The sequence below is a fragment of the Dasypus novemcinctus genome, chromosome X (genome assembly GCF_030445035.2).
Source record: "Dasypus novemcinctus isolate mDasNov1 chromosome X, mDasNov1.1.hap2, whole genome shotgun sequence".
In the NCBI taxonomy this organism is placed as follows: Eukaryota; Metazoa; Chordata; class Mammalia; order Cingulata; family Dasypodidae; genus Dasypus; species Dasypus novemcinctus.
Window position 1 is genome coordinate 113,969,019 of NC_080704.1, and position 13,603 is coordinate 113,982,621.

At 39.1% G+C, this 13,603-nt stretch overlaps 1 pseudogene; it reads right to left on the minus strand.

The window, feature by feature from the left end:
- Positions 1-10,612: 10,612 nt before the first annotated feature.
- On the minus strand, positions 10,613-12,419 carry LOC101435174 (coiled-coil domain-containing protein 25-like; annotated as a pseudogene).
- Between the last annotated feature and the right edge of the window lie 1,184 nt (positions 12,420-13,603).

Below are 13,603 nucleotides of genomic sequence, written 5' to 3' on the forward strand. Positions count from 1 at the left end.
CTCCAGTTGTAGTTGTAGGCACTCTTGGGTCCCTGGTGTGGTGGTTGACCATGTTAGCTGCCTGGGGTAAGCCCAATAAACCAGAGCGTAGGAGTTACAAGCCTGTTGAGGCTCAGAGCCTGGCTATCAAATGGACAGTCCAGAGATTCAGGTCCCCTGAGTATACACTAAACCCCTGCACCAACCACAGGTCTGGTAAAAGTAACAGGAGAAGCTTGTGAACAAAGATCACATCTGAGTCCAGCTCCATCACACTCAGGAACACAAACTCCAAAGTAAGGCCTACTGACATGGCACTGAACTCCATCTGCCATGACCATAGAATATGTGGGTCTCTGTAGCCCTCAGAAGAACCAGTACCTGGGCTTGTATCTACTTTAGCTGTCTCTCAGACTCTGCTGAGGTGTGCATAAGGGCAACCCCTCTGATGACATCCCAGCTCATTTTTGGAGAATCATAGCTATAAAAACTCATTTGTCCTTTCCATTTCCCCCTTTTATTCAAGGTCAAAAAGCATTTTTAACTCCTGATATTACATGTAGACTGAGATATTTTGCTGGTCTGAGCTGACCCTTTTAGTCAAGGTCATTTTCTAGTTACATCATCCGCTGGTACTTGGTAGTAATCCCTCAGTGCCAGGGAGGCTCATCCCTGGGAGACATGTCCCATGCTGGGGTGAAGGCAATGCATTTATATGCTGATTTTGGCTTTGAGACTGGCCACATTTGAGCAACATGGAGGTTCTCAGGAGGTAACTCTTAGGCACCCTGCAGCTGTAGGCCTAGTTCTTATTTCAGGCGCACAGGCTCACAAGTATAGTTATTAGTATCAAGGGCTCATTGTTGGGCCATCCTTCTTTTTTGGTCTTTGCCGTTGTACTTGGGGGATTGTTGCCTTTCCATTAGGGAATGTTATAGAGCTCCCCTGGCTAGGAACTCAGCACTCCCTCATTTGTTGCTTTTAACTGTAACTGATAGGTTTATTTAGTTGGTTAGTTTCTCTTTCTACTCTAGGGATTTATTTTGTGATTATTTTTGTGTGTTGTAAGGTTCCACTTTGAGACTTTGTTTCTCATATTCTATTTCTTTGCTGTTGTGTATGTAGCCTTGAAAAAAAATTAGGACCAGAGAAAAGGAAAGAGATAAGAACAGAAAAAGAATAATAGTAATAATAATAAAAAAGGTATAAGAGGAGCGGCACAAGACCTAGGAATATGAATAATTAACATGAGTAAAAAATCATAAGAAATACAGAATATAAGATTTAAAAGTGGAATAGAAAAAGTAAAATGAGAAACAAAATAAAGAAAAACTTATAGAATGAATTAAAAAAGCTGGAATTATAAGAAAAGAGGAAAAGAAAAAGAAAATGAAAAGAATTAAAAGAAAAAGTAAAAGAAATAAGGAAAGAAAACTCAGGGGAAAAAAAGAGTGAGAGAAATAAAAATTAAAGGAAATTGAAGACCAAACAAAAAGAGATGGAATGAATGAAAAACAACAGAAAACAGAAGATGGAAAAACGAAGGAAGGAAAAGAAATGCTGTAGGTAGAAAAAAATCAGTAAAAGGGAAAAAAGAGGGGAAACAAAGAAAGGGGAAACACGACAAACAAGAAACAAAACAACAGCAAAAACAACAAGAAAAAACAACCAAGGAAAAACAGCCTTCCCTTTAGGTCCCTAAGAAGCTTCTCAGGCTGCTGCTATTCATCAGTTAATCACTCTCAGCCTGCCCTCTGCAGGTGATATACTGGGTTTTAATGATTAAAATTTTAAATGATTAAAATTTAAGAATCTTAAAAAAATAACAGATCCGAGAAAGCCTAAAACAAAAAAGAATGTCTATTTGTTCCCTGTCACAAAGTATTAGTTAGATGCCTGATAATCAGGTGGATTGTTCTCTTGATTGACTCAGGAGCCTCATATATGTAAGGCAGGAATTCCTCTACTGAGCTAAATTATCTCTTGAGGTTAATTGGTCTTCAGAGCGCTAACTGCCCCCTCTCCCCCAGGCATTTTAGACTTCTATAGCTTATTAGAATTGTGCTGTTTTGCGGCCAGTGCCTGCCGCCTCTCTGATCTAATTACTTTCTCTCCCAGGGCAGATGGTTGGGCCTGACTGCCTGCTGGAGTGGATCCCCCCTCCCCTCTCCCTGTTGGGTTGGGGTCCCGAGATTCAAAGGGGCTCAGCTGGCCGAACTCACCACAAAGAAACCACTCTCCACACTCTGGCAGACCCTTCTTCTCTGTAAATACCTCCTCCCAGTCTCTTGGCAGCAGCAAGCCAGGGGCACTGAGACTACTTGCCGTGAGGGTGGGGTACATGTGCCATTTCCTGCCAGAGGGGTGAGCAACTCATGGTTTTCTTCTTTATCTTTCCAGTACTCTCCTAGATGACTCAGAGCACATTCCCAATCTATATATATCCAAAGCACCTCCTTTAGATTGGTACCTTCCTTCTCTCTGCTTTTTTTTGTCAGTCTCTGCCTACCTACTCCATCACCATTTTCCCAGAAGTCTGATGTTGAAGGTTTAAATAGTATGTTTGTTTATTGATTTTTCCAAACAGTTTTTGCAATGACTATAACCACAGTCATGTATGGTCACTGTAGTCTCTGTTCCTTTAGCTTATATTCAGCTAGTGTTTTGAGAGATATTTTCTTGAACATCAGGAACTAAACACAAAAGCAAAGCAAATCAACCCAACCAATTAACAATTAAAAACAAGCAGATAGCCTGGAGGTGGGAAGATTTTGGAATAGGATGATCCAGGAATCAATCTGCAAACCAGAACAATTATTGAACTGGAAGGTACTATCTGAATAAATTATTTTGAAACTCCAGAATCTGGTAAAACACTGTGCACCATGCAGGGAAGAATGGGAGGAAAAGGCTAATAAATTGCAGTTAATAAAAGTGAATTTAACTCTCTATGCCATGGCTACAATCCCCCATTCCCCAGACTCATGGTAGGTAGCAGTGAGGTCTGCAGTCTTGGTTCCTAATAGAGTTTTGTGATGCCAGTGTGAGATATAAAGACCTAGTTCCCCCAGATCCAGGGCTGTGTGGTCAGCTTGCTCATCACTGATTTTGATCAGCTACTTCAGACTGCTGGGGCCTTTGTTCTGAGGGCAGCCATTGTTCTCATCCCCCTAAGGCAAAAGTGCCAGAAAAGTCTTAAAAATAGCACCCTTACTCAACATTTCAGAAAAGAGTTACAGCACTGCATGAACTATGCAAGTGCCAAAGCAAGAAAATGCAGCCTTAAAAGTCAGAGCAGAAACTCTTGGAACTCTTGTTAGCCCTTACCCCATCTCCTCCCCAGTGTGGTATGGAATGAGCCTGCACACCCATGTGGATCCTTGCCCTTGTTCCAGCTGGTAAAGACTGACCTAAGAAACTCATCTCAGGCTGATGGGAATGTAAGATGTTGCAGACCCTGTGGAAAACATTTTGACAGTTCCTCAGAAAATTAAGTATAGAAATAACACGTGACCTGGCAGTCCCACTACTAGGTATATAACCAAAACAGTTGACAGGTGATGTGCCATGACTTTGGTAGTGACAGCAGCTCTCACCAGGCATAAACCATGCTAGCCCTTTCCCCAGGAGACAGTTACTGTTGGCCAACCCTTCTCCCTAGTAACCATGTGAAACTGAAATGCCATGATAAAAAATGCAGACATATCAGAGGAGATGCAATGGGTCTTTTGGAGTGCTCTACTCAGGTGGAGAAATGTAACCTAGAAAATGACATTGTGGCTCATATCAAGCAGGAGTTTAACATGAAGTGCAACCACACGTGCACTGCATTGTGGGGAGGAACTTCAGTAGTTATGTCACACATGAAGCCAAGCACGTCATCTACTTCTACCTGGGCCAAGTGGTCATTCTTCTGTTCAAATCTGGGTAAAGCCTGGACTGTGCCAAGCACCCAGTGATCCATCCAAAAGCGAGAACTGCAGCCTAAACTCCAAATACCAGAGAATGAAATCCTCAGCCTTGCTAAGTGAACTCCTTGATCCTGGACCTTTATTGTGTTGTTTTGTACAGGACAATCTCCATATTAGTTTGTTGTGGTTATAAAACAATTAGCAAAACAGCTTATATATGTGTTTATTTTCTTTTATTTTTTGTATTTATTTTCTATTCCATAATTTTCCCTGCCCCATGTGTTGTCTTTCAAAATCCATTTCTTTCAAACAAAGTAAATCTTTTGGAGATGTGGAAAAACAATTGAAAGGAGGGACATTAATATACATTTGCTTACTTATATTCATTGCAGTATTATTCACAATTGTGAAAGGTAGAAACAACTGATGTGTCCATCAATAGATGAATGGATAAACAAAATGTGGTACATACAGAGAATGGAATATTATTCGACATTGAAAAGGTATGAAGTTCAGATTCATGCAACAGCATGGATGAACCTTGAAAACATCATGTTGAATGAAATAAGGCAGAAACAAAAGGACAAAATGTATGATCTTACTTGTATGAAATAAGCAGAATGTGCAGATTCATAAAGTCAAAAGATAGAGAACATGTCACAAGGGGCTTGATACAGGAGGGGTATGAGGAGTTTAAGATTTAATTAGTATGGGGCTTCTGTTTGGGGTGATAGAAAAATGTTTCAATGGATGGTGGTGATAGAGGAACATCTTTGTGAATGTAGTCAGTATCACTCAATTGTACATTTAAAAGTGATTAAAATTGGTCATTTTGGTTGCATGTAAGTTATCAGGAAAAAAAGCATAAACTGTACAACTTAGAGAGTGAATCCTAACATAAACTATGGCTATAGTTAGTAGTATAATAGCAATGTTTTATCAATTTAACAAGGGTATGATACAAATGAAAAATGTTAATAGCAGAGGCAACTCTGCGTGTGAGAGGGGGGTATATGGAAGCTCTGCACATCCTGCATGTTTTTTTCTAAAAACCTACAATTGCTCTAGTGAAAAAATAAAAGTAAAAATATTCTGTGCAAAGAAAGGACAGCCACTGTTGAATTTTACCAAACTTTTAAAGAAGAATTAACCTGTATCTATAGCAAGTGCTTCTGAAAAATTGGAGAGGAAGGAGCATTCCCTAACTGATTTTATTAGGCCAGCATTACGCTGACACTAAAACCTGATATCGACATGACAAGAAAATGCAATTATGGATCAATATCCCTGATTAATATAGATGCAAATATCTTCAACAAAATACTGGCAAACCAAATCCAACATGTTAAGAGGATTATAATGAGAAACACATGATCATCTCAATTGTTGCAGAAAAGGCATTTTACAAAACCCAACACACTTTCATGATCAAAACACTCTGAACACTAAGAATGGTTGGGAACTTCCTCAACATGATAAAGGGACATATGAAAAACACAGCAGAAATCTTTCCCCCTAAGATCAAAAGTAGGACATGAATGCTCACTGTTAGTGCTATTATTCAACATTGTACTGGCTATATGATCTGGCAATCCCAATACTAGGAACATACCCAGAAGAACTGAAAGCAGGGATGTGAACAGATATATGCACACCAATGTTCATTGCAGCATTAGTCACAATTGCCAAAAGTTGTAAGCAACCCAAGTGTCCATCAACAGATGAATGGATAAACAGAATGTGGTATGCATACATGATGGAATATTACTCAGCTGTAAAGAAGGAATACAGCACTAACACATACAATGACATGAATGAATCTCCAAGACCTTATGTTGAATGAAGTAAGCCACTCACTAAAGGACGAATATTGCATAATCTCACTGGTATGAACTAAAGATATTGAGCAGACTAACAGAGGTAGAGTCTAGAAGATAGGTTACTAGGAGATAGAAAAGGGGTAGAGAGTGGTGAGCTGATGTTCAATATGCACAGAGTCTATGATATGGTGGCTGAGGGTGGCTTGGCAATGGATAGGGGTGATAGTGGATCAGTGATGTGAGTGGGGTAAACAGTACTGGAAAAGGACTGTGAGTGGGGTTGGGTAGGTGATTTGGGCTATTCATGGATCTGGGGAGAGGGCTAGAGGAATGAACAGGTGAACTCTGGGAGGTTGGGGACTGTGATTGAGAATACAATGGTGGAAGTGTTCTTTTGGTACTTAAGGTACGGGAGGTTCACTGGTGCAAAGTGTCTGTGTAAAAGGGTACATCTTGGGCATGCCTTTATGGAATATGAATGTGTTTATGTTGCCATAGGGTGTTGTATCAGGGGGTGCAGACCCACACAATAACCAACAAATATTAAACTCCCATCCTTGGGAGTCCTGGTATATTCTCAAATAGAGTGGCAAGAATCTCTAGAGTACATAGGCAGTGTCTAATAAAAGAAAACAGACCAATATGCCAAACCCTCAATATTAACGCTTGTACTTATGAACCTTATCCTTGTAAAATGGAAACTTAGCCTAATAATAACTATTGCCTAAGAGTTACCTCCTGAAAACCTCCTTATAATTCAAATGTGACCTCTCTCTAAGCCAAACTCAGCAAAGAAACTCACTACCATTGTCCCCCACCCCCCACCCTGGTGTGGGACATGACTCCTGTGGATGAGCTTTCCTGATGCAGAGGGATTAATACTAAGCACTAACCAGCAATGCACTTGGAAAAAGACCTTGACCAAAAGGGGGAAATATTAAATATGAAAAAGTTTTTATGGCTAAGAGATTTCAAAGTGAGTTGGGAGATGATACCAGAGGATATGCTTATGCACGTCTTAGGAGGTTCTCATTGACTGCCACAGTAAACAAAGTCTAAAAAGGGGGTGCTCCTGAGGGCTGTAGAGACATCCAGACACTATAGGCAAATCACACAACTCCCTGAAATCAGCACCCTGTCAGTGGGCCTTACCTTGGAATATAGGATAACCTATTTCCCTAATGTAGCTGAGTTAGAGTCATAATTCCCCTTTACGTGTTTCTTCTACTTTTATTTGAACCTATTATTAGCTCTATACCCATTAAATCTATGTCCCAGAGACTTAAATCTTCAGTTTTTTCATATGCTGGTTGAGCCCTGAATCTCAGCAAAGTTGTGGCCAAAACCTACTCTCCATTTCATCCAATTCACCCAGGACAACTAACAAAATGATGATGGTGGACAACCCCATTTCAAAAAACAAAGAGTTTTGACAACTGTAAGCAAAACTATTACTTCCATCTGGCCCATAAAATCTAAGCCCCCTCTTATCAGAAGCAGAGTGGGCATCACCATCCCCAAGTCTTCAAGACTAAAGAATGAACAAACATAAGAGGGAAATGCAACCATGGACCAAAGTAGACTTATTATTGTAGTAATGGAAGAACTTGTAACATTGATATAAAGATAGTGGTTACCCGAGGTTCTGCAGAGAGGGGAAGGGGAGAAAACGTGGAACATAGGGCATTTTTAGGGTATTGGAATGATGTGGGCTATGGGTGGGAGGCTCTTTGTCTCTTCAGAGATAACCTTAACCTAAGCTGTCTGTCCCGACTTGTAGGTGTGGGATGGTGAGAGGCTGCAGCCCTGCCCTTGGTAACCATGGCAACGATCCCAGTCCCTGAAAACAGTTTATCAATGCAAACTCTATAAAGTTTAAATATTCAGGGAAAATGCAAACCAAATGTGCTAAAAGCTTATCTAGAATGTATGAAGTCCATGCTAAAAGCTTACCTAGGATGTGGAAGATATATGCTAATTCAAGCCTATTGACAACTGAAACAAAAGGACCATTTGGCCTTTCCTCTCTGTATAAAAGGAACTCAAAAATCTTGTTCGGGGCTCGGGTTTGAAACAGAAAGCTCCTGAGTCTGGCCAGCTGTGAATAAACCATTTTTCCTTCTCAAAATCATTCCTGAGTCCTGGCCTTTCTATATGCAAATAACTGAACCTCTCACAAATTCTACAACAGGAATTGTTCTGCATGATAATGCAATGATGGATACAGGCCACTATACATTTTGTCAAAACCTATAAAGTTGTATGGTGCAAAGTGTACACCATAATGTAAATTACAGAGCTTGGTTAGTAGCACTGCCTCAATATTTGTTCATCAGTTGTGACAAATGTACCACACTAATGTAAGGCTATTAATAAGGAAAAATGTGAGAGGGGAGGGGGTGGGGTATATGGAACTCTCCTATACTTTGGATGTAACTTTTCTGTAACCTAAAACTTCTTAAAAAATAAAGTGTATTATATAGAAAAAACATTTTACTGGAAGTTCTAGTCAGAGCAATTAGACAAGACAAAGAAATAAAAGGTATACAAATTCCAAAAGAAGAAGTAAAACTATGTCTATTTGAGAGGACTGTGGGAAGATTGGCAGAGAAGGGAGAACCAGGATTCAGTGCTTTCACCAGAACAACTATTAAACAGGTAGGAACTGTCTGAGACTACTATTTTGAAAATTCAGAGTATAGTAGAATACTGTACAGCATCCAGGAAAAAGTGGAAATAAGAGGCTGGTAAATTACAGTAAGGACCAATAAATTGCTCTCTCTGAGTATTGGTTACTGGCCCCCTTTCCCCACTCTAGCAGCAGGGAAAGGGTCTGATGTGGGCTATGGGTGGGAGGCTCTTTGTCTCTTCAGAGATAACCTTAACCTAAACTGTCTGTCCTGACTTGTGGGTGTGGAATGGTAAGAGGCTGCAGTCCTGCCCTTGGTGACCATGACAACAACTCCAGTCCCCGGAAACAGTTTAACAATGCAAACTCTATAAATTTTAAATATTCAGGGAAAATGCAAACCAAATGTGCTAAAAGCTTATCTAGAATGTATGAAGTCCATGCTAAAAGTTTACCTAGGATGTGGAAGATATATGCTAATTCAAGCCTATTGAGTACTGAAACAAAAGGATCATTTGGCCTTTCCACTCTGTATAAAAGGGACTCAAAAATCTTGTTTGGGGCTCAGGTTTGCAACAGAAAGCTCCCGAGTCTGGCCGTCCATCAATAAACCATTTTTCCTTCTCAAAATCATTCCCGAGTCCTGGCCTTTCTATACACAAATAATTGAATCTCTCTCAAATTCTACAACAGGCCCAGCCCCTGACCAGCTCATTTATGACAGAAAGGGACATAAAAATCCTCATTACCAATACCAGGGTGAGAATGCCCAATTGCTTACCATATGTTTTTTTTTCCCTTCAAAATAAATCTACTGTAATTTTTAATTGCAGAACTCCAGGCTGACTGTTGTTGGACACACACACACACACAATTACTTATCTCTGGAGTTATCTTCCATATCCCCTTCAAAATCGCTTAAGGAAATGTTCCAGTTCAACTCCACAGACCAACTTGGGATATATTGAAGCACTAAAATATTTTGGTTTTATCCACAGTATCGAAATGCTGTTATTGCTAGAATATTTCTTATAGGAGATTTTTGCTCAATTAGAATACAGTTAAGAATAAGAATGCTGTGTATAGAGCTGTGACTGTGGTTAAATATGAATTTGTGTCCCTCCTGTCCTGCAAGTTTTGTTCTCTTTCCCCTTCATTGTTTTTTTTTTCTCTTTGTACAGGGGTTGCCTTATACTCTTCAAGAAAAATCATATATTATTTTTAGAATCACACTGGATAGCTGATGGTTCAAATCAGTAATAGTGTCACATCTTAAATCACTGAGTCTACAATTTGAACCCTCAGGTTTCAACTCAAAATAAATCTTATTTCAAGGTAAGTAAACAAATTTATCTGGCTAGCAAAATGCTTAATTCTTTCTAAAATCATAATTGTAATGTAGACATTTGCTTCATAGTGTATCTCAAGACAAAAATCAGGTAACCTACATTTCCAAAATGAGTCACAAAGCACCCTCTCTCCTATTTCCCTACCTCAGTGCTGAGAAATGACTAGAACCTGAAAGTTGTAATATATATGGCTTGGGTTTCTTGGTGCTTAGGTTAAAACTCCCACAAGGCTCAACCTTCATTAACATAGATTAGTTCCACAAATGGAACTAAAATGGGCATTCTCACTCAGAGAAAGCAAAAATGTAGATGCTAGGACAAGCAAAAGGCCTGAGGATCACTATGCTGATAGAGTAAGACAACACAATGGTACATGAATACTGAAGCCAGCAATTTTCTGAGAATGTCACTATCATCTTCAAAACCATATGCTGCTTTTTTTCTAAAGTGTATGTGGAATATTCACATATATTGCCCACCAGCACATTCTTTTTTAACACAGAAGATATTTTAAGTATATGAAAAGCATTTCAAGACATCTGTTTTCAAGGAAAGACCACAACAGAAATACTTTTCAGAGTTAGTTCTTTCTAAAGTCTATCTCATGAACAAGGGCAGCCGACTTTCATGAGGTACCAAGAAATGTTCTGGCAAAAATATTTTCACTTTCCTAAAGTTATATGCTATCTTCAAGTCCAACTATATTATATATGTGTGTGTGTGTGTGTGGGAGTGTGTGTAGTTATGTTATATATGATCATTTTCTGTCAGCAAAAATGGGACATGAAAAATCTCCAAAATTACTATTTGTGTAGAATGAAGATAGAATTTGGGCTGCTTGCCTTTGTAATTCAAAATCTAGCTGAAAAAAAAATGTCTGCAACTGTCCTTAAATTCACATCTTCAAAATGTCCTTTTCACCATTCACATAAATTCATCTGAATTATTGCCATCCTGATTTGAAGGCATATTCTCAACTTTCATTAATGATGAATAGTTTCTAAGTTCATCCATTTCCCTCTTCTTCATGTCTTTTTTCCCCTTCTTTATTTTCTTTTAAATGTTACATTAAAAGAATATGAGGTCACTATATACCCCCCACCCCCTTCACCCCACTCCTCCCACATCAACAACCTCTTCCATCATTGTGGCACATTCACTGCTCCTGGGGAATACATTTTGGAGCACTGCTGCACCACATGGACAGTGGTCTACATTGTAGTCTACACTCTCCCCCAGTCCACCCAGTGGGCCATGGCAAGACACACAATGTCCAGCATCTGTCCCTGCAGCACCACCCAGGACAAATCCAAATCCTGAAAATGCTCCCACATCATATCACTTCTTCCATATCCCTACCCTCAGCAGCTACTGTGGCCACTTTCTCTATATCAATGCTACAATTTCTTCCATTACTAATCAAATTAGTTCCACAGCAGAACACCAGTAAGTGCACTGTAATCCATACTCTATTCCTCCATCCTGTGGACCATGGGATGGTTATGTCCAGTCCCCCTTTACATAAAGAGGGGGCTTAGACTTCACATGGATGATAGATGTAATTCTCCTACTTGCAGTTGTAGGCACTCTTGGCTCCCTGGTGTGGTGGTTGACCTTCTTCACCTCCCTGTTAGCTGGCCAGGGTAAGTCCAATAAACCAGAGATTAGGAGTAGCAAGTCTGTTGAGGCTCAGGGCCTGGCTTTCACATGGACAGTCCAGAGATTCAGGTCTCCTGAGTATACACCAACCCCAACGCCAACCGCAGGTCCAGTAAAAGTAACAGAAGAGGCATGTGTAGAAAGGTCATATCTGAGTCCAACTCCATCACACTCAGGAACACCAACTCTAAAGTAGGGCCAACTGACATGGCACTGAACTCCAGAGGCATGACCATAGAACCTGTGGGTCTCTGTAGCCCTCAGGAGAACCAGTACCTGGGTATCTATCTACTTTGGCTGTCTCTGGTACCCTGCTGAGACGTGCATAAGTGTTACCCTCTGATGACATCGTGACTCTTTTTTGGACTCATTGCCATATAAACTCATTTGTCCTTTCCATTGCCCTCTTTTATCCGAAGTCAAAAATCAGTTTTTAACACCTGATGTTACATATAGGTTGAGATATTCTGCTGGTCTGAGTTGACCATTTTATTCAAGGTCTTTTTCTAGTTACCTCATCAGCTGGTGCTTGGTAGTAATCTCTCGGTGCTAGGGAGGCTTCTTTTTCTTTCATTTTCATTTTCTGAATTTGGGATTTTTCATTCTTCTCTCCATAGTCCCTACATTCTTTCTCTGCTGCTAGATCTGGGAACTACTCCATTTTGGTCTTTTCTAATTGATTCAGTATCTTATTCATTTTTATTTCCCCTGTCACAATTTTAACATCCTTTTTACTGTGAAATCCTATCTGTTTCACATCTATGTCAGCTGTTTTCTTCAGGTTAGGCCATGGTACATACCACATTAGCATTGTTCATCTTGCAGCTTTGAATACTCTGTACCTTCGCAAGATGTGCACAGACCATCAGCACTTCCTTTGGAATGTCTTCTATCTTCTTCCCTTTATGTAATCGAAGATATATATGAGCTGAAGAGAGTTTGTCTATATGAAACCAACTATCTTCAGGCCAGCCATACTTTATTAGATCTTCATTTATTTTACATATTTATCTCTTTCGTAAATAGTATAAGCAGATGAAATAACAATGCTGCTGGTGAAGTATAATACCATGATCCTTGGTGGTCTGGAGGGAAATTACACTAAATTTAAATATGGGCTATAGTTAGTAGTAATATTTTGATGATGTTCTTTCATAGTTTGTTACACATGTTTCATAACAAGGCAAAGTGTTGGTGTTGGGGTGATATATGAGAACCCTACACTACAATATGCATATTTATTTTGTAGGTTCATAACTTTTAATATACACTTTTTATGTATGTTTGTATATGAATGATATACTTCAATAAAATTGATAAAAATCAATTGAACATAGATATGATGATCTATTTCTGCACTTGCAATTCTACTGCATCAGTTAATATGTTTAGCTTTACGTCAGTGCCATACTGTTTTGACCACTGTGGCTTTGAAATAAACTTTAAAGTCAGGAAGTTTAGACCTCTAAATTTGTTCTTCTTTTTCAAGATGTATTTAGCTACTCAGGGCCTCCTTATCCTTCCAAATAAATTTGATAATTGACTTTTCTGTTTCTGCCAAATAAGCTGTTTGAATTTTCATTGGAAATGCATTGTATCTGTTTATCAATTGGGATAGTGCTAACATCTTAATGATATTTAGTCTTCCAATCCATGGACACAGAATGTCCTTCCATTATTTAGGTATTCTTTGATTACTTTAGCAATGTTGTACTGATCTCTATGTACAGGTCATTAACCCCCTTGGTTAAATTTTTTCCTTTCACCATTTCACATCATTTCCAAACATTCATAAACAATATTTTTACCAATTTTGCAAAAATTAAAACTCAGCTTTCCATTATGTAACTTCATTCTATTTTCTAGTGACTTATATTATGGCTATTAATTCCATGGTTTTAGTCATTTTATTCAGTTCATAATAGCAAAATCATCCAATATTTATCCCTCTGTGTCTTGCCTGCTTTACTCAACATAATGTCTGCCAGGTTCATCCAAGTTGTCATATGCTTCATGAATTCATTTCTTGTTACAGCTGAATAATATTACATTGTGTGTATATACCACAGTTTGTTTAGCCATTCATGAGTTGATGGATACTTGGATTGTTTCCATCTTTTGGCAATTGTGAGTAATGCTGTTATGACCTTCAGTGTGCATATGTCTGTTTGTGTCCCTGCCCTCAGTTCTTCTACTGGTATTATTGGGTCACATAGCAGATCTATATCTAACTTTCTTAGGAACAGCCACCACAGC